Below are 22,362 nucleotides of genomic sequence, written 5' to 3'. Positions count from 1 at the left end.
TGTTACAGAGCTGTACCCTGTATCTAACCCTGTGTTGGTGTTACAGAGCTGTACTCTGTATCTAACCCTGTGTTAGTGTTACAGAGCTGTACTCTGTATCTAACCCTGTGTTAGTGTTACAGAGCTGTACCCTGTATCTAATCCTGTGTTGGTGTTACAGAGCTGTACCCTGTATCTAACCCTGTGTTAGTGTTACAGAGCTGTACCCTGTATCTAACCCTGTGTTAGTGTTACAGAGCTGTGCCCTCTATCTAACCCTGTGTTAGTGTTACAGAGCTGTACCCTCTGTTAGTGTTACAGAGCTGTACTCTGTATCTAACCCTGTGTTAGTGTTACAGAGCTGTACTCTGTATCTAACCCTGTGTTGGTGTTACAGAGCTGTACCCTGTATCTAACCCTGTGTTAGTGTTACAGAGCTGTACTCTGTATCTAACCCCGTGTTAGTGTTACAGAGCTGTACCCTGTATCTAACCCTGTGTTCGTGTTACAGAGCTGTACTCTGTATCTAACCCTGTGTTAGTGTTACAGAGCTGTACCCTGTATCTAACCCTGTGTTAGTGTTACAGAGCTGTACCCTGTATCTAACCCTGTGTTAGTGTTACAGAGCTGTGCCCTGTATCTAACCCTGTGTTAGTGTTACAGAGCTGTACCCTCTGTTAGTGTTACAGAGCTGTACTCTGTATCTAACCCTGTGTTAGTGTTACAGAGCTGTACTCTGTATCTAACCCTGTGTTAGTGTTACAGAGCTGTACCCTGTATCTAACCCTGTGTTCGTGTTACAGAGCTGTACTCTGTATCTAACCCTGTGTTAGTGTTACAGAGCTGTACTCTGTATCTAACCCTGTGTTAGTGTTACAGAGCTGTACCCTGTATCTAACCCTGTGTTAGTGTTACAGAGCTGTACCCTGTATCTAACCCTGTGTTAGTGTTACAGAGCTGTACTCTGTATCTAACCCTGTGTTAGTGTTACAGAGCTGTACCCTGTATCTAACCCTGTGTTAGTGTTACAGAGCTGTACTCTGTATCTAACCCTGTGTTAGTGTTACAGAGCTGTACCCTGTATCTAACCCTGTGTTAGTGTTACAGAGCTGTACCCTGTATCTAACCCTGTGTTAGTGTTACAGAGCTGTACCCTGTATCTAACCCTGTGTTAGTGTTACAGAGCTGTACCCTGTATCTAACCCTGTGTTAGTGTTACAGAGCTGTACCCTGTATCTAACCCTGTGTTCGTGTTACAGAGCTGTACCCTGTATCTAACCCTGTGTTAGTGTTACAGAGCTGTACCCTGTATCTAACCATGTGTTAGTGTTACAGAGCTGTACCCTGTATCTAACCCTGTGTTAGTGTTACAGAGCTGTACCCTGTATCTAACCCAGTGTTAGTGTTACAGAGCTGTACCCTGTATCTAACCCTGTGTTAGTGTTACAGAGCTGTACCCTGTATCTAACCCTGTGTTAGTGTTACAGAGCTGTACCCTGTATCTAACCGAGTGTTAGTGTTACAGAGCTGTACTCTGTATCTAACCCTGTGTTAGTGTTACAGAGCTGTACCCTGTATCTAACCCTGTGTTAGTGTTACAGAGCTGTACTCTGTATCTAACCCTGTGTTAGTGTTACAGAGCTGTACCCTGCATCTAACCCTGTGTTAGTGTTACAGAGCTGTACCCTGTATCTAACCCTGTGTTAGTGTTACAGAGCTGTGCCCTGTATCTAACCCTGTGTTAGTGTTACAGAGCTGTACCCTCTGTTAGTGTTACAGAGCTGTACTCTGTATCTAACCCTGTGTTAGTGTTACAGAGCTGTACTCTGTATCTATCCCTGTGTTGGTGTTACAGAGCTGTACCCTGTATCTAACCCTGTGTTAGTGTTACAGAGCTGTACTCTGTATCTAACCCTGTGTTAGTGTTACAGAGCTGTACCCTGTATCTAACCCTGTGTTAGTGTTACAGAGCTGTACTCTGTATCTAACCCTGTGTTAGTGTTACAGAGCTGTACCCTGTATCTAACCCGTACCCTGTATCTAACCCTGTGTTAGTGTTACAGAGCTGTACTCTGTATCTAACTCTGTGTTAGTGTTACAGAGCTGTACCCTGTATCTAACTCTGTGTTAGTGTTACAGAGCTGTACCCTGTATCTAACCCTGTGTTAGTGTTACAGAGCCGAACCCTGTATCTAACACTGTGTTCGTGTTACAGAGCTGTACCCTGTATCTAACCCTGTGTTGGTGTTACAGAGCTGTACTCCGTATCTATCCCTGTGTTGGTGTTACAGAGCTGTACCCTGTATCTAACCCTGTGTTCGTGTTACAGAGCTGTACCCTGTATCTTACCCTGTGTTCGGGTTACAGAGCTGTACTCTGTATCTAACCCTGTGTTAGTGTTACAGAGCTGTACCCTCTGTTAGTGTTACAGAGCTGTACCCTGTATCTAACCCTGTGTTAGTGTTACAGAGCTGTACCCTGTATCTAACCCTGTGTTAGTGTTACAGAGCTGTACCCTGTATCTAACCCTGTGTTAGTGTTACAGAGCTGTACTCTGTATCTAACCCTGTGTTAGTGTTACAGAGCTGTACCCTGTATCTAACCCTGTGTTAGTGTTACAGAGCTGTACTCTGTATCTAACCCTGTGTTGGTGTTACAGAGCTGTACTCTGTATCTAACCCTGTGTTAGTGTTACAGAGCTGTACCCTGTATCTAACCCTGTGTTAGTGTTACAGAGCTGTACTCTGTATCTAACCCAGTGTTAGTGTTACAGAGCTGTACCCCGTATCTAACCCTGTGTTAGTGTTACAGAGCTGTACCCTGTATCTAACCCTGTGTTAGTGTTACACAGCTGTACCCTGTATCTAACCCTGTGTTAGTGTTACAGAGCTGTACTCTGTATCTAACCCTGTGTTAGTGTTACAGAGCTGTACTCTGTATCTAACCCTGTGTTAGTGTTACAGAGCTGTACCCTGTATCTAACCCAGTGTTAGTGTTACAGAGCTGTACTCTGTATCTAACCCTGTGTTAGTGTTACAGAGCTGTACCCTGTATCTAACCCTGTGTTAGTGTTACAGAGCTGTACCCTGTATCTAACCGAGTGTTAGTGTTACAGAGCTGTACTCTGTATCTAACCCTGTGTTAGTGTTACAGAGCTGTACCCTGTATCTAACCCTGTGTTAGTGTTACAGAGCTGTACCCTGTATCTAACCCTGTGTTAGTGTTACAGAGCTGTAGTCTGTATCTAACCCTGTGTTGGTGTTACAGAGCTGTACCCTGTATCTAACCCTGTGTTGGTGTTACAGAGCTGTACCCTGTATCTAACCCTGTGTTAGTGTTACAGAGCTGTACTCTGTATCTAACCCTGTGTTAGTGTTACAGAGCTGTACCCTGTATCTAACCCTGTGTTAGTGTTACAGAGCTGTACCCTGTATCTAACCCTGTGTTAGTGTTACAGAGCTGTACTCTGTATCTAACCCTGTGTTAGTGTTACAGAGCTGTACTCTGTATCTAACCCTGTGTTAGTGTTACAGAGCTGTACTCTGTATCTAACCCTGTGTTCGTGTTACACAGCTTTACTCTGTATCTAACCCTGTGTTAGTGTTACAGAGCTGTACTCTGTATCTAACCCTGTGCTAGTGTTACAGAGCTGTACCCTGTATCTAACCCTGTGTTAGTGTTACAGAGCTGTACCCTGTATCTAACCCTGTGTTAGTGTTACAGAGCTGTACTCTGTATCTAACCCTGTGTTAGTGTTACAGAGCTGTACTCTGTATCTAACCCTGTGTTCGTGTTACAGAGCTGTACTCTGTATCTAACCCTGTGTTAGTGTTACAGAGCTGTACCCTGTATCTAACCCTGTGTTAGTGTTACAGAGCTGTACCCTGTATCTAACCCTGTGTTAGTGTTACAGAGCTGTACCCTGTATCTAACCCTGTGTTAGTGTTACAGAGCTGTACTCTGTATCTAACTCTGTGTTAGTGTTACAGAGCTGTACCCTGTATCTACCCCTGTGTTAGTGTTACAGAGCTGTACCCTGTATCTAACCCTGTGTTAGTGTTACAGAGCTGTACCCTGTATCTAACCCTGTGTTAGTGTTACAGAGCTGTACCCTGTATCTAACCCGTACCCTGTATCTAACCCTGTGTTAGTGTTACAGAGCTGTACTATGTATCTAACCCTGTGTTAGTGTTACAGAGCTGTACCCTGTATCTAACCCAGTGTTAGTGTTACAGAGCTGTACCCTGTATCTAACCCTGTGTTAGTGTTACAGAGCTGTACCCTGTATCTAACCCTGTGTTAGTGTTACAGAGCTGTACCCTGTATCTAACCCTGTGTTAGTGTTACAGAGCTGTACCCTGTATCTAACCCTGTGTTAGTGTTACAGAGCTGTACTCTGTATCTAACCCTGTGTTCGTGTTACAGAGCTGTGCCCTGTATCTAACCCTGTGTTAGTGTTACAGAGCTGCACCCTGTATCTAAACCTGTGTTAGTGTTACAGAGCTGTACTCTGTATCTAACCCTGTGTTCGTGTTACAGAGCTGTACCCTGTATCTAACCCTGTGTTAGTGTTACAGAGCTGTACCCTGTATCTAACCCTGTGTTAGTGTTACAGAGCTGTACCCTGTATCTAACCCTGTGTTAGTGTTACAGAGCTGTGCCCTGTATCTAACCCTGTGTTAGTGTTACAGAGCTGTACCCTGTGTTAGTGTTACAGAGCTGTACCCTGTGTTAGTGTTACAGAGCTGTACCCTGTATCTAACCCTGTGTTGGTGTTACAGAGCTGTACTCTGTATCTATCCCTGTGTTGGTGTTACAGAGCTGTACCCTGTATCTAACCCTGTGTTAGTGTTACAGAGCAGTACTCTGTATCTAACCCTGTGTTCGTGTTACAGAGCTGTACTCTGTATCTAACCCTGTGTTAGTGTTACAGAGCTGTACCCTGTATCTAACCCTGTGTTAGTGATACAGAGCTGTACCCTGTATCTAACCCTGTGTTCGTGTTACAGAGCTGTACTCTGTATCTAACCCTGTGTTAGTGTTACAGAGCTGTACCCTGTATCTAACCCTGTGTTAGTGTTACAGAGCTGTACCCTGTATCTAACCCAGTGTTTGTGTTACAGAGCTGTACTCTGTGTCTAAGCCTGTGTTAGTGTTACAGAGCTGTACCCTGTATCTAACCCTGTGTTAGTGTTACAGAGCTGTACCCTGTATCTAACCCTGTGTTAGTGTTACAGAGCTGTACCCTGTATCTAACCCTGTGTTAGTGTTACAGATCTGTACTCTGTATCTAACCCTGTGTTGGTGTTACAGAGCTGTACCCTGTATCTAACCCTGTGTTAGTGTTACAGAGCTGTACCCTGTATCTAACCCTGTGTTAGTATTACAGAGCTGTACTCTGTATCTAACCCTGTGTTAGTGTTACAGAGCTGTACCCTGTATCTAACCCTGTGTTAGTGTTACAGAGCTGTACTCTATATCTAACCCTGTGTTAGTGTTACAGAGCTGTACCCTGTATCTAACACTGTGTTAGTGTTACAGAGCTGTACTCTGTATCTAACCCTGTGTTAGTGTTACAGAGCTGTACTCTGTATCTAACCCTGTGTTAGTGTTACAGAGCTGTACTCTGTATCTAACCCTGTGTTAGTGTTACAGAGCTGTACCCTGTATCTAACCCTGTGTTAGTGTTACAGAGCTGTACCCTGTATCTAACCCTGTGTTAGTGTTACAGAGCTGTACCCTGTATCTAACCCTGAGTTAGTGTTACAGAGCTGTACCCTGTATCTAACCAGTACCCTGTATCTAACCCTGTGTTAGTGTTACAGAGCTGTACTCTGTATCTAACCCAGTGTTAGTGTTACAGAGCTGTACCCCGTATCTAACCCTGTGTTAGTGTTACAGAGCTGTACCCTGTATCTAACCCTGTGTTAGTGTTACAGAGCTGTACCCTGTATCTAACCCTGTGTTAGTGTTACACAGCTGTACCCTGTATCTAACCCTGTGTTAGTGTTACAGAGCTGTACTCTGTATCTAACCCTGTGTTAGTGTTACAGAGCTGTACTCTGTATCTAACCCTGTGTTAGTGTTACAGAGCTGTACCCTGTATCTAACCCAGTGTTAGTGTTACAGAGCTGTACTCTGTATCTAACCCTGTGTTAGTGTTACAGAGCTGTACCCTGTATCTAACCCTGTGTTAGTGTTACAGAGCTGTACCCTGTATCTAACCGAGTGTTAGTGTTACAGAGCTGTACTCTGTATCTAACCCTGTGTTAGTGTTACAGAGCTGTACCCTGTATCTAACCCTGTGTTAGTGTTACAGAGCTGTACCCTGTATCTAACCCTGTGTTAGTGTTACAGAGCTGTACTCTGTATCTAACCCTGTGTTGGTGTTACAGAGCTGTACCCTGTATCTAACCCTGTGTTGGTGTTACAGAGCTGTACCCTGTATCTAACCCTGTGTTAGTGTTACAGAGCTGTACCCTGTATCTAACCCTGTGTTAGTGTTACAGAGCTGTACCCTGTATCTAACCCTGTGTTAGTGTTACAGAGCTGTACTCTGTATCTAACCCTGTGTTAGTGTTACAGAGCTGTACTCTGTATCTAACCCTGTGTTAGTGTTACAGAGCTGTACCCTGTATCTAACCCTGTGTTGGTGTTACAGAGCTGTACTCTGTATCTAACCCTGTGTTAGTGTTACAGAGCTGTACCCTGTATCTAACCCTGTGTTAGTGTTACAGAGCTGTACCCTGTATCTAACCCTGTGTTAGTGTTACAGAGCTGTACTCTGTATCTAACCCTGTGTTAGTGTTACAGAGCTGTACTCTGTATCTAACCCTGTGTTAGTGTTACAGAGCTGTACTCTGTATCTAACCCTGTGTTCGTGTTACACAGCTTTACTCTGTATCTAACCCTGTGTTAGTGTTACAGAGCTGTACTCTGTATCTAACCCTGTGCTAGTGTTACAGAGCTGTACCCTGTATCTAACCCTGTGTTAGTGTTACAGAGCTGTACCCTGTATCTAACCCTGTGTTAGTGTTACAGAGCTGTACTCTGTATCTAACCCTGTGTTAGTGTTACAGAGCTGTACTCTGTATCTAACCCTGTGTTCGTGTTACAGAGCTGTACTCTGTATCTAACCCTGTGTTAGTGTTACAGAGCTGTACCCTGTATCTAACCCTGTGTTAGTGTTACAGAGCTGTACCCTGTATCTAACCCTGTGTTAGTGTTACAGAGCTGTACCCTGTATCTAACCCTGTGTTAGTGTTACAGAGCTGTACTCTGTATCTAACTCTGTGTTAGTGTTACAGAGCTGTACCCTGTATCTAACCCTGTGTTAGTGTTACAGAGCTGTACCCTGTATCTAACCCTGTGTTAGTGTTACAGAGCTGTACCCTGTATCTAACCCTGTGTTAGTGTTACAGAGCTGTACCCTGTATCTAACCCGTACCCTGTATCTAACCCTGTGTTAATGTTACAGAGCTGTACTCTGTATCTAACCCTGTGTTAGTGTTACAGAGCTGTACCCTGTATCTAACCCAGTGTTAGTGTTACAGAGCTGTACCCTGTATCTAACCCTGTGTTAGTGTTACAGAGCTGTACCCTGTATCTAACCCTGTGTTAGTGTTACAGAGCTGTACCCTGTATCTAACCCTGTGTTAGTGTTACAGAGCTGTACCCTGTATCTAACCCTGTGTTAGTGTTACAGAGCTGTACTCTGTATCTAACCCTGTGTTCGTGTTACAGAGCTGTACCCTGTATCTAACCCTGTGTTAGTGTTACAGAGCTGCACCCTGTATCTAAACCTGTGTTAGTGTTACAGAGCTGTACTCTGTATCTAACCCTGTGTTCGTGTTACAGAGCTGTACCCTGTATCTAACCCTGTGTTAGTGTTACAGAGCTGTACCCTGTATCTAACCCTGTGTTAGTGTTACAGAGCTGTACCCTGTATCTAACCCTGTGTTAGTGTTACAGAGCTGTGCCCTGTATCTAACCCTGTGTTAGTGTTACAGAGCTGTACCCTGTGTTAGTGTTACAGAGCTGTACCCTGTGTTAGTGTTACAGAGCTGTACCCTGTATCTAACCCTGTGTTGGTGTTACAGAGCTGTACTCTGTATCTATCCCTGTGTTGGTGTTACAGAGCTGTACCCTGTATCTAACCCTGTGTTAGTGTTACAGAGCAGTACTCTGTATCTAACCCTGTGTTCGTGTTACAGAGCTGTACTCTGTATCTAACCCTGTGTTAGTGTTACAGAGCTGTACCCTGTATCTAACCCTGTGTTAGTGATACAGAGCTGTACCCTGTATCTAACCCTGTGTTCGTGTTACAGAGCTGTACTCTGTATCTAACCCTGTGTTAGTGTTACAGAGCTGTACCCTGTATCTAACCCTGTGTTAGTGTTACAGAGCTGTACTCTGTGTCTAAGCCTGTGTTAGTGTTACAGAGCTGTACCCTGTATCTAACCCTGTGTTGGTGTTACAGAGCTGTACCCTGTATCTAACCCTGTGTTAGTGTTACAGAGCTGTACCCTGTATCTAACCCTGTGTTAGTATTACAGAGCTGTACTCTGTATCTAACCCTGTGTTAGTGTTACAGAGCTGTACCCTGTATCTAACCCTGTGTTAGTGTTACAGAGCTGTACTCTATATCTAACCCTGTGTTAGTGTTACAGAGCTGTACCCTGTATCTAACCCTGTGTTAGTGTTACAGAGCTGTACTCTGTATCTAACCCTGTGTTAGTGTTACAGAGCTGTACTCTGTATCTAACCCTGTGTTAGTGTTACAGAGCTGTACTCTGTATCTAACCCTGTGTTAGTGTTACAGAGCTGTACCCTGTATCTAACCCTGTGTTAGTGTTACAGAGCTGTACCCTGTATCTAACCCTGTGTTAGTGTTACAGAGCTGTACCCTGTATCTAACCCTGTGTTAGTGTTACAGAGCTGTACCCTGTATCTAACCAGTACCCTGTATCTAACCCTGTGTTAGTGTTACAGAGCTGTACTCTGTATCTAACCCTGTGTTAGTGTTACAGAGCTGTACCCTGTATCTAACCCTGTGTTAGTGTTACAGAGCTGTACCCTGTATCTAACCCTGTGTTAGTGTTACAGAGCTGTACCCTGTATCTAACCCTGTGTTAGTGTTACAGAGCTGTACCCTGTATGTAACCCTGTGTTAGTGTTACAGAGCTGTACCCTGTATCTAACCCTGTGTTAGTGTTACAGAGCTGTACTCTGTATCTAACCCTGTGTTCGTGTTACAGAGCTGTACCCTGTATCTAACCCTGTGTTAGTGTTACAGAGCTGCACCCTGTATCTAACCCTGTGTTAGTGTTACAGAGCTGAACTCTGTAACTAACCCTGTGTTAGTGTTACAGAGCTGTACCCTGTATCTAACCCTGTGTTAGTGTTACAGAGCTGTACCCTGTATCTAACCCTGTGTTGGTGTTACAGAGCTGTGACCTGTATCTAACCCTGTGTTAGTGTTACAGAGCTGTACCCTGTGTTAGTGTTAAAGAGCTGTACCCTGTATCTAACCCTGTGTTAGTGTTACAGAGCTGTACTCTGTATCTATCCCTGTGTTGGTGTTACAGAGCTGTACCCTGTATCTAACCCTGTGTTAGTGTTACAGAGCAGTACTCTGTATCTAACCCTGTGTTCGTGTTACAGAGCTGTACTCTGTATCTAACCCTGTGTTAGTGTTACAGAGCTGTATCCTGTATCTAACCCTGTGTTAGTGTTATAGAGCTATACCCTGTATCTAACCCTGTGTTGGTGTTACAGAGCTGTACTCTGTATCTATCCCTGTGTTAGTGTTACAGAGCTGTACCCTGCATCTAACCCTGTGTTAGTGTTACAGAGCTGTACTCTGTATCTAACCCTGTGTTAGTGTTACAGAGCTGTACCCTGTATCTAACCCTGTGTTAGTGTTACAGAGCTGTACCCTGTATCTAACCCTGTGTTAGTGTTACAGAGCTGTGCCCTGTATCTAACCCTGTGTTAGTGTTACAGAGCTGTACCCTCTGTTAGTGTTACAGAGCTGTACCCTGTATCTAACCCTGTGTTGGTGTTACAGAGCTGTACCCTGTATCTAACCCTGTGTTAGTGTTACAGAGCTGTACTCTGTATCTAACCCTGTGTTGGTGTTACAGAGCTGTACCCTGTATCTAACCCTGTGTTGGTGTTACAGAGCTGTACCCTGTATCTAACCCTGTGTTACTGTTACAGAGCTGTACTCTGTATCTAACCCTGTGTTAGTGTTACAGAGCTGTACCCTGTATCTAACCCTGTGTTAGTGTTACAGAGCTGTACTCTGTATCTAACCCTGTGTTAGTGTTACAGAGCTGTACTCTGTATCTAACCCTGTGTTAGTGTTACAGAGCTGTACTCTGTATCTAACCCTGTGTTCGTGTTACACAGCTTTACTCTGTATCTAACCCTGTGTTAGTGTTACAGAGCTGTACTCTGTATCTAACCCTGTGCTAGTGTTACAGAGCTGTACCCTGTATCTAACCCTGTGTTAGTGTTACAGAGCTGTACCCTGTATCTAACCCTGTGTTAGTGTTACAGAGCTGTACTCTGTATCTAACCCTGTGTTAGTGTTACAGAGCTGTACTCTGTATCTAACCCTGTGTTCGTGTTACAGAGCTGTACTCTGTATCTAACCCTGTGTTAGTGTTACAGAGCTGTACCCTGTATCTAACCCTGTGTTAGTGTTACAGAGCTGTACCCTGTATCTAACCCTGTGTTAGTGTTACAGAGCTGTACCCTGTATCTAACCCTGTGTTAGTGTTACAGAGCTGTACTCTGTATCTAACTCTGTGTTAGTGTTACAGAGCTGTACCCTGTATCTACCCCTGTGTTAGTGTTACAGAGCTGTACCCTGTATCTAACCCTGTGTTAGTGTTACAGAGCTGTACCCTGTATCTAACCCTGTGTTAGTGTTACAGAGCTGTACCCTGTATCTAACCCGTACCCTGTATCTAACCCTGTGTTAGTGTTACAGAGCTGTACTCTGTATCTAACCCTGTGTTAGTGTTACAGAGCTGTACCCTGTATCTAACCCAGTGTTAGTGTTACAGAGCTGTACCCTGTATCTAACCCTGTGTTAGTGTTACAGAGCTGTACCCTGTATCTAACCCTGTGTTAGTGTTACAGAGCTGTACCCTGTATCTAACCCTGTGTTAGTGTTACAGAGCTGTACCCTGTATCTAACCCTGTGTTAGTGTTACAGAGCTGTACTCTGTATCTAACCCTGTGTTCGTGTTACAGAGCTGTACCCTGTATCTAACCCTGTGTTAGTGTTACAGAGCTGTACCCTGTATCTAACCCTGTGTTAGTGTTACAGAGCTGTGCCCTGTATCTAACCCTGTGTTAGTGTTACAGAGCTGTACCCTGTGTTAGTGTTACAGAGCTGTACCCTGTGTTAGTGTTACAGAGCTGTACCCTGTATCTAACCCTGTGTTGGTGTTACAGAGCTGTACTCTGTATCTATCCCTGTGTTGGTGTTACAGAGCTGTACCCTGTATCTAACCCTGTGTTAGTGTTACAGAGCAGTACTCTGTATCTAACCCTGTGTTCGTGTTACAGAGCTGTACTCTGTATCTAACCCTGTGTTAGTGTTACAGAGCTGTACCCTGTATCTAACCCTGTGTTAGTGATACAGAGCTGTACCCTGTATCTAACCCTGTGTTCGTGTTACAGAGCTGTACTCTGTATCTAACCCTGTGTTAGTGTTACAGAGCTGTACCCTGTATCTAACCCTGTGTTAGTGTTACAGAGCTGTACCCTGTATCTAACCCAGTGTTTGTGTTACAGAGCTGTACTCTGTGTCTAAGCCTGTGTTAGTGTTACAGAGCTGTACCCTGTATCTAACCCTGTGTTAGTGTTACAGAGCTGTACCCTGTATCTAACCCTGTGTTAGTGTTACAGAGCTGTACCCTGTATCTAACCCTGTGTTAGTGTTACAGATCTGTACTCTGTATCTAACCCTGTGTTGGTGTTACAGAGCTGTACCCTGTATCTAACCCTGTGTTAGTGTTACAGAGCTGTACCCTGTATCTAACCCTGTGTTAGTATTACAAAGCTGTACTCTGTATCTAACCCTGTGTTAGTGTTACAGAGCTGTACCCTGTATCTAACCCTGTGTTAGTGTTACAGAGCTGTACTCTATATCTAACCCTGTGTTAGTGTTACAGAGCTGTACCCTGTATCTAACCCTGTGTTAGTGTTGCAGAGCTGTACTCTGTATCTAACCCTGTGTTAGTGTTACAGAGCTGTACTCTGTATCTAACCCTGTGTTAGTGTTACAGAGCTGTACTCTGTATCTAACCCTGTGTTAGTGTTACAGAGCTGTACCCTGTATCTAACCCTGTGTTAGTGTTACAGAGCTGTACCCTGTATCTAACCCTGTGTTAGTGTTACAGAGCTGTACCCTGTATCTAACCCTGAGTTAGTGTTACAGAGCTGTACCCTGTATCTAACCAGTACCCTGTATCTAACCCTGTGTTAGTGTTACAGAGCTGTACTCTGTATCTAACCCTGTGTTAGTGTTACAGAGCTGTACTCTGTATCTAACCCTGTGTTAGTGTTACAGAGCTGTACCCTGTATCTAACCCAGTGTTAGTGTTACAGAGCTGTACTCTGTATCTAACCCTGTGTTAGTGTTACAGAGCTGTACCCTGTATCTAACCCTGTGTTAGTGTTACAGAGCTGTACCCTGTATCTAACCGAGTGTTAGTGTTACAGAGCTGTACTCTGTATCTAACCCTGTGTTAGTGTTACAGAGCTGTACCCTGTATCTAACCCTGTGTTAGTGTTACAGAGCTGTACCCTGTATCTAACCCTGTGTTAGTGTTACAGAGCTGTACTCTGTATCTAACCCTGTGTTGGTGTTACAGAGCTGTACCCTGTATCTAACCCTGTGTTGGTGTTACAGAGCTGTACCCTGTATCTAACCCTGTGTTAGTGTTACAGAGCTGTACTCTGTATCTAACCCTGTGTTAGTGTTACAGAGCTGTACCCTGTATCTAACCCTGTGTTAGTGTTACAGAGCTGTACTCTGTATCTAACCCTGTGTTAGTGTTACAGAGCTGTACTCTGTATCTAACCCTGTGTTAGTGTTACAGAGCTGTACTCTGTATCTAACCCTGTGTTCGTGTTACACAGCTTTACTCTGTATCTAACCCTGTGTTAGTGTTACAGAGCTGTACTCTGTATCTAACCCTGTGCTAGTGTTACAGAGCTGTACCCTGTATCTAACCCTGTGTTAGTGTTACAGAGCTGTACCCTGTATCTAACCCTGTGTTGGTGTTACAGAGCTGTACCCTGTATCTAACCCTGTGTTAGTGTTACAGAGCTGTACCCTGTATCTAACCCTGTGTTAGTGTTACAGAGCTGTACCCTGTATCTAACCCTGTGTTAGTGTTACAGAGCTGTACTCTGTATCTAACCCTGTGTTAGTGTTACAGAGCTGTACGCTGTATCTAACCCTGTGTTCGTGTTACAGAGCTGTACTCTGTATCTAACCCTGTGTTAGTGTTACAGAGCTGTACCCTGTATCTAACCCTGTGTTAGTGTTACAGAGCTGTACCCTGTATCTAACCCTGTGTTAGTGTTACAGAGCTGTACCCTGTATCTAACCCTGTGTTAGTGTTACAGAGCTGTACTCTGTATCTAACTCTGTGTTAGTGTTACAGAGCTGTACCCTGTATCTAACCCTGTGTTAGTGTTACAGAGCTGTACCCTGTATCTAACCCTGTGTTAGTGTTACAGAGCTGTACCCTGTATCTAACCCTGTGTTAGTGTTACAGAGCTGTACCCTGTATCTAACCCGTACCCTGTATCTAACCCTGTGTTAGTGTTACAGAGCTGTACTCTGTATCTAACCCTGTGTTAGTGTTACAGAGCTGTACCCTGTATCTAACCCAGTGTTAGTGTTACAGAGCTGTACCCTGTATCTAACCCTGTGTTAGTGTTACAGAGCTGTACCCTGTATCTAACCCTGTGTTAGTGTTACAGAGCTGTACCCTGTATCTAACCCTGTGTTAGTGTTACAGAGCTGTACCCTGTATCTAACCCTGTGTTAGTGTTACAGAGCTGTACTCTGTATCTAACCCTGTGTTCGTGTTACAGAGCTGTACCCTGTATCTAACCCTGTGTTAGTGTTACAGAGCTGCACCCTGTATCTAAACCTGTGTTAGTGTTACAGAGCTGTACTCTGTATCTAACCCTGTGTTCGTGTTACAGAGCTGTACCCTGTATCTAACCCTGTGTTAGTGTTACAGAGCTGTACCCTGTATCTAACCCTGTGTTAGTGTTACAGAGCTGTACCCTGTATCTAACCCTGTGTTAGTGTTACAGAGCTGTGCCCTGTATCTAACCCTGTGTTAGTGTTACAGAGCTGTACCCTGTGTTAGTGTTACAGAGCTGTACCCTGTGTTAGTGTTACAGAGCTGTACCCTGTATCTAACCCTGTGTTGGTGTTACAGAGCTGTACTCTGTATCTATCCCTGTGTTGGTGTTACAGAGCTGTACCCTGTATCTAACCCTGTGTTAGTGTTACAGAGCAGTACTCTGTATCTAACCCTGTGTTCGTGTTACAGAGCTGTACTCTGTATCTAACCCTGTGTTAGTGTTACAGAGCTGTACCCTGTATCTAACCCTGTGTTAGTGATACAGAGCTGTACCCTGTATCTAACCCTGTGTTCGTGTTACAGAGCTGTACTCTGTATCTAACCCTGTGTTAGTGTTACAGAGCTGTACCCTGTATCTAACCCTGTGTTAGTGTTACAGAGCTGTACTCTGTGTCTAAGCCTGTGTTAGTGTTACAGAGCTGTACCCTGTATCTAACCCTGTGTTACTGTTACAGAGCTGTACCCTGTATCTAACCCTGTGTTAGTGTTACAGAGCTGTACCCTGTATCTAACCCTGTGTTAGTGTTACAGATCTGTACTCTGTATCTAACCCTGTGTTGGTGTTACAGAGCTGTACCCTGTATCTAACCCTGTGTTAGTGTTACAGAGCTGTACCCTGTATCTAACCCTGTGTTAGTATTACAGAGCTGTACTCTGTATCTAACCCTGTGTTAGTGTTACAGAGCTGTACCCTGTATCTAACCCTGTGTTAGTGTTGCAGAGCTGTACTCTGTATCTAACCCTGTGTTAGTGTTACAGAGCTGTACTCTGTATCTAACCCTGTGTTAGTGTTACAGAGCTGTACTCTGTATCTAACCCTGTGTTAGTGTTACAGAGCTGTACCCTGTATCTAACCCTGTGTTAGTGTTACAGAGCTGTACCCTGTATCTAACCCTGTGTTAGTGTTACAGAGCTGTACCCTGTATCTAACCCTGTGTTAGTGTTACAGAGCTGTACCCTGTATCTAACCAGTACCCTGTATCTAACCCTGTGTTAGTGTTACAGAGCTGTACTCTGTATCTAACCCTGTGTTAGTGTTACAGAGCTGTACCCTGTATCTAACCCAGTGTTAGTGTTACAGAGCTGTACCCTGTATCTAACCCTGTGTTAGTGTTACAGAGCTGTACCCTGTATCTAACCCTGTGTTAGTGTTACAGAGCTGTACCCTGTATCTAACCCTGTGTTAGTGTTACAGAGCTGTACTCTGTATCTAACCCTGTGTTCGTGTTACAGAGCTGTACCCTGTATCTAACCCTGTGTTAGTGTTACAGAGCTGCACCCTGTATCTAACCCTGTGTTAGTGTTACAGAGCTGTACTCTGTATCTAACCCTGTGTTAGTGTTACAGAGCTGTACCCTGTATCTAACCCTGTGTTAGTGTTACAGAGCTGTACCCTGTATCTAACCCTGTGTTGGTGTTACAGAGCTGTGACCTGTATCTAACCCTGTGTTAGTGTTACAGAGCTGTACCCTGTGTTAGTGTTAAAGAGCTGTACCCTGTATCTAACCCTGTGTTAGTGTTACAGAGCTGTACTCTGTATCTATCCCTGTGTTGGTGTTACAGAGCTGTACCCTGTATCTAACCCTGTGTTAGTGTTACAGAGCAGTACTCTGTATCTAACCCTGTGTTCGTGTTACAGAGCTGTACTCTGTATCTAACCCTGTGTTAGTGTTACAGAGCTGTACCCTGTATCTAACCCTGTGTTAGTGTTATAGAGCTATACCCTGTATCTAACCCTGTGTTGGTGTTACAGAGCTGTACTCTGTATCTATCCCTGTGTTAGTGTTACAGAGCTGTACCCTGCATCTAACCCTGTGTTAGTGTTACAGAGCTGTACTCTGTATCTAACCCTGTGTTAGTGTTACAGAGCTGTACCCTGTATCTAACCCTGTGTTAGTGTTACAGAGCTGTACCCTGTATCTAACCCTGTGTTAGTGTTACAGAGCTGTGCCCTGTATCTAACCCTGTGTTAGTGTTACAGAGCTGTACCCTCTGTTAGTGTTACAGAGCTGTACCCTGTATCTAACCCTGTGTTGGTGTTACAGAGCTGTACCCTGTATCTAACCCTGTGTTAGTGTTACAGAGCTGTACTCTGTATCTAACCCTGTGTTCGTGTTACAGAGCTGTACCCTGTATCTAACCCTGTGTTAGTGTTACAGAGCTGTACTCTGTATCTAACCCAGTGTTAGTGTTACAGAGCTGTACCCTGTATCTAACCCTGTCTTAGTGTTACAGAGCTGTACCCTGTATCTAACCCTGTGTTAGTGTTACAGAGCTGTACCCTGTATCTAACCCTGTGTTAGTGTTACAGAGCTGTACTCTGTATCTAACCCTGTGTTAGTGTTACAGAGCTGTACCCTGTATCTAACCCTGTGTTAGTGTTACAGAGCTGTACCCTGTATCTAACCCAGTGTTAGTGTTACAGAGCTGTACTCTGTATCTAACCCTGTGTTAGTGTTACAGAGCTGAACCCTGTATCTAACCCTGTGTTAGTGTTACAGAGCTGTACTCTGTATCTAACCCTGTGTTAGTGTTACAGAGCTGTACCCTGTATCTAACCCTGTGTTGGTGTTACAGAGCTGTACCCTGTATCCAACCCTGTGTTAGTGTTACAGAGCTGTACTCTGTATCTAACCCTGCGTTAGTGTTACAGAGCTGTACCCTGTATCTAACCCTGTGTTAGTGTTACAGAGCTGTACTCTGTATCTAACCCTGTGTTAGTGTTACAGAGCTGTACTCTGTATCTAACCCTGTGTTAGTGTTACAGAGCTGTGCCCTGTATCTAACCCTGTGTTAGTGTTACAGAGCTGTACCCTGTGTTAGTGTTACAGAGCTGTACCCTGTATCTAACCCTGTGTTGGTGTTACAGAGCTGTACTCTGTATCTATCCCTGTGTTGGTGTTACAGAGCTGTACCCTGTATCTAACCCTGTGTTAGTGTTACAGAGCAGTACTCTGTATCTAACCCTGTGTTCGTGTTACAGAGCTGTACTCTGTATCTAACCCTGTGTTAGTGTTACAGAGCTGTACCCTGTATCTAACCCTGTGTTAGTGTTACAGAGCTGTACCCTGTATCTAACCCTGTGTTCGTGTTACAGAGCTGTACTCTGTATCTAACCCTGTGTTAGTGTTACAGAGCTGTACCCTGTATCTAACCCTGTGTTAGTGTTACAGAGCTGTACCCTGTATCTAACCCAGTGTTTGTGTTACAGAGCTGTACTCTGTATCTAAGCCTGTGTTAGTGTTACAGAGCTGTACCCTGTATCTAACCCTGTGTTAGTGTTACAGAGCTGTACCCTGTATCTAACCCTGTGTTAGTGTTACAGAGCTGTACCCTGTATCTAACCCTGTGTTAGTGTTACAGATCTGTACTCTGTATCTAACCCTGTGTTGGTGTTACAGAGCTGTACCCTGTATCTAACCCTGTGTTAGTGTTACAGAGCTGTACCCTGTATCTAACCCTGTGTTAGTATTACAGAGCTGTACTCTGTATCTAACCCTGTGTTAGTGTTACAGAGCTGTACCCTGTATCTAACCCTGTGTTAGTGTTACAGAGCTGTACTCTATATCTAACCCTGTGTTAGTGTTACAGAGCTGTACCCTGTATCTAACCCTGTGTTAGTGTTACAGAGCTGTACTCTGTATCTAACCTTGTGTTAGTGTTACAGAGCTGTACTCTGTATCTAACCCTGTGTTAGTGTTACAGAGCTGTACTCTGTATCTAACCCTGTGTTCGTGTTACAGAGCTGTACCCTGTATCTAACCCTGTGTTAGTGTTACAGAGCTGTACCCTGTATCTAACCCTGTGTTAGTGTTACAGAGCTGTACCCTGTATCTAACCCTGTGTTAGTGTTACAGAGCTGTACCCTGTATCTAACCAGTACCCTGTATCTAACCCTGTGTTAGTGTTACAGAGCTGTACTCTGTATCTAACCCTGTGTTAGTGTTACAGAGCTGTACCCTGTATCTAACCCAGTGTTAGTGTTACAGAGCTGTACCCTGTATCTAACCCTGTGTTAGTGTTACAGAGCTGTACCCTGTATCTAACCCTGTGTTAGTGTTACAGAGCTGTACCCTGTATCTAACCCTGTGTTAGTGTTACAGAGCTGTACCCTGTATCTAACCCTGTGTTAGTGTTACAGAGCTGTACTCTGTATCTAACCCTGTGTTCGTGTTACAGAGCTGTACCCTGTATCTAACCCTGTGTTAGTGTTACAGAGCTGCACCCTGTATCTAACCCTGTGTTAGTGTTACAGAGCTGTACTCTGTATCTAACCCTGTGTTAGTGTTACAGAGCTGTACCCTGTATCTAACCCTGTGTTAGTGTTACAGACATGTACCCTGTATCTAACCCTGTGTTAGTGTTACAGAGCTGTGCCCTGTATCTAACCCTGTGTTAGTGTTACAGAGCTGTACCCTGTGTTAGTGTTACAGAGCTGTACCCTGTATCTAGCCCTGTGTTGGTGTTACAGAGCAGTACTCTGTATCTTTCCCTGTGTTGGTGTTACAGAGCTGTACCCTGTATCTAACCCTGTGTTAGTGTTACAGAGCTGTACCCTGTATCTAACCCTGTGTTAGTGTTACAGAGCAGTACTCTGTATCTAACCCTGTGTTAGTGTTACAGAGCTGTACCCTGTATCTAACCCTGTGTTGGTGTTACAGAGCTGTACTCTGTATCTATCCCTGTGTTGGTGTTACAGAGCTGTACCCTGTATCTAACCCTGTGTTAGTGTTACAGAGCTGTACTCTGTATCTAACCCTGTGTTCGTGTTACAGAGCTGTACTCTGTATCTAACCCTGTGTTAGTGTTACAGAACTGTACCCTGTATCTAACCCTGTGTTAGTGTTACAGAGCTGTACTCTGTATCTAACCCAGTGGTAGTGTTACAGAGCTGTACCCTGTATCTAACCCTGTGTTAGTGTTACAGAGCTGTACCCTGTATCTAACCCTGTGTTAGTGTTACAGAGCTGTACTCTGCATCTAACCCTGTGTTAGTGTTACAGAGCTGTACCCTGTATCTAACCCTGTGTTAGTGTTACAGAGCTGTACCCTGTATCTAACCCTGTGTTAGTGTTACAGAGCTGTACCCTGTATCTAACCCTGTGTTAGTGTTACCGAGCTGTACCCTGTATCTAACCCTGTGTTAGTGTTACAGAGCTGTACTCTGTATCTAATCCTGTGTTAGTGTTACAGAGCTGTACCCTGTATCTAACCCTGTGTTAGTGTTACAGAGCTGTACCCTGTATCTAACCCTGTGTTAGTGTTACAGAGCTGTACCCTATATCTAACCCTGTGTTAGTGTTACAGAGCTGTACCCTGTATCTAACCCTGTGTTGGTGTTACAGATCTGTACGCTGTATCTAACCCTGTGTTAGTGTTACAGAGCTGTACCCTGTATCTAACCCTGTGTTAGTGTTACAGATCTGTACCCTGTATCTAACCCTGTGTTAGTATTACAGAGCTGTACCCCGTATCTAACCCTGTGTTAGTATTACAGATCTGTACCCTGTATCTAACCCTGTGTTAGTGTTACAGAGCTGTACCCTGTATCTAACCCTGTGTTAGTGTTACAGAGCTGTACCCTGTATCTAACCCTGTGTTAGTGTTACAGAGCTGTCCTCTGTATCTAACTCTGTGTTGGTTTTACAGAGCTGTACCCTGTATCTAACCCTGTCTTGTTGTTACAGAGCTGTACCCTGTATCTAACCCTGTCTTGTTGTTACAGAGTTATGTTGCTACGGTGTTTGAGAATTACACAGCCAGTGTGCAGCTGGAGGACCATCGTGTTGAGCTCAGTCTCTGGGACACCTCAGGTTATAACCTTCTCCTTACATTGGACACACCGCGCTCCCAGTTATCGCAAATACATCATTCAACATCAACAGGCAAACAGCTTTCCAGCATTGGCATCGAACGCCCGAGATTAATCTCACCCACACACACACACACTCACGCGCACACACACACACACACACACAAACACACACTTGCACACACACTCTCATACACACACACTCTCACACACACACTCTCTCTCTCTCACACACACTCTTTCACACACACACATTCTCACACACACACACACACACACCCACCCTCTCACACACACACACACCCACCCTCTCACACACACACACAAACACACACTCGCACACACACACACACTCTCACACACACTCTCTCTCTCTCTCAAACACTCTCTCTCTCTCACACACACATTCTGTCACTCTCTCTCTCACACACTCTCTATCACACACACCGTCTCTCTCACTTCCTCTCACACACTCTCCCTCTCACGTGCACTGTCTTTCACAGTGTCTGCCTCTGTCTCTCTGACACACTCTCTCCCTCTCCCTCTCTCTCTCTCTCACAAACTGTCTCTCACCCACGGGAGATCCGGCAACAACCTCAGACACCAAATTCAGAACCAGGACACTGCGCCCTGACCTGCCTGGTCGAGGTCTGTCCCGAGTAGTTATTACTTTATTTTGCGCGATGTGATCATTGTAAACGATAGTGGAGAGGGATGGGCACGGGAAAGGGCTTGTTGTTCAGGGTACAGGGATATTGACCTGCACAATGTGATCTCTCCCTCTCTAGGGTCACCGTACTACGACAATGTCCGCCCACTGTGTTACAGCGACTCTGACGCCATCCTGGTCTGCTTCGATATTAGCCGTCCTGAAACCCTGGACAGTGCAGTTAAAAAGGTCAGGGGCATAACTTAGCCCACAGCACCCACTCCCACAGCACCCACTCCCTCAGCACCCACTCCCACAGCACCCACTCCCACAGCACCCACTCCCACAGCACTGACCCTCCCACAGCACCCACTCCCACAGCACTGACCCTCCCACAGCACCCACTCCCTCAGCACTGACCCTCCCACAGCACCCTCTCCCTCAGCACTGACCCTCCCACAGCCCCCGCTCCCTCAGCACTGACCCTCCCACAGCACCCACTCCCACAGCACCCACTCCCACAGCACCCACTCCCACAGCACCCACTCCCACAGCACCCACTCCCACAGCACTGACCCTCCCACAGCACCCACTCCCACAGCACTGACCCTCCCACAGCGCCCACTCCCTCAGCACTGACCCTCCCACAGCGCCCGCTCCCTCAGCACTGACCCTCCCACAGCACCCACTCCCACAGCACTGACCCTCCCACAGCACCCAATCCCTCAGCACTGACCCTCCCACAGCACCCACTCCCACAGCACTGACCCTCCCACAGCACCCACTCCCTCAGCACTGACCCTCCCGCAGCACCCGCTCCCTCAGCACTGACCCTCCCTCAGCACCCACTCCCTCAGCACTGACCCTCCCACAGCACCCCCTCTCTCAGCACTGACCCTCCCGCAGCACCCGCTCCCTCAGCACTGACCCTCCCACTGCACCCACTCCCTCAGCACTGACCCTCCCACAGCGCCCGCTCCCTCAGCACTGACCCTCCCACAGCACCCACTCCCTCAGCACTGACCCTCCCACAGCACCCGCTCCCTCAGCACTGACCCTCCCACAGCACCCTCTCCCTCAGCACTGACCCTCCCACAGTGCCCACTCCCTCAGCACTGACCCTCCCACAGCACTGACCCTCCCACAGCACCCACTCCCTCAGCACTGACTCTCCCACAGCACCCACTCCCTCAGCACTGACCCTCCCACAGCACTGACCCTCCCACAGCACCCTCTCCCTCAGCACTGACCCTCCCACAGCACCCATCCCTCAGCACTGACCCTCCCACAGCACCCTCTCCCTCAGCACTGACCCTCCCACAGTGCCCACTCCCTCAGCACTGACCCTAGCACAGCGCCCACTCCCTCAGCACTGACCCTCCCACAGCACCCACTCCCTCAGCACTGACCCTACCACAGCGCCCACTCACTCAGCACTGACCCTCCCTCAGCAACCGCTCCCTCAGCACTGACCCTCCCACAGCGCCCTCTCCCTCAGCACTGACCCTCCCACA

The 22,362-nt window shown here is 45.8% G+C and overlaps 1 protein-coding gene across 1 annotated transcript in view; it reads left to right on the top strand.

Annotated features, from left to right (window-relative positions):
* Window positions 1-21,091, top strand: part of LOC132808958 (probable E3 ubiquitin-protein ligase DTX3) — a 57,977-nt gene extending 36,886 nt beyond the window's left edge. The window contains exons 4-5 of the transcript XR_009642175.1: window positions 20,113-20,200; window positions 20,988-21,091. The gene's annotated coding sequence lies outside the window, so the exon portion shown is untranslated. The remainder of the gene's footprint in view (window positions 1-20,112; window positions 20,201-20,987) is intronic.
* The last annotated feature ends 1,271 nt before the right edge of the window (window positions 21,092-22,362 follow it).

The sequence above is a fragment of the Hemiscyllium ocellatum genome (genome assembly GCF_020745735.1).
Source record: "Hemiscyllium ocellatum isolate sHemOce1 chromosome X unlocalized genomic scaffold, sHemOce1.pat.X.cur. SUPER_X_unloc_3, whole genome shotgun sequence".
Lineage (NCBI taxonomy): Eukaryota > Metazoa > Chordata > Chondrichthyes > Orectolobiformes > Hemiscylliidae > Hemiscyllium > Hemiscyllium ocellatum.
Note: the sequence above shows the minus strand (reverse complement) of the source record. Positions and strands in the feature narration are given on the sequence as shown.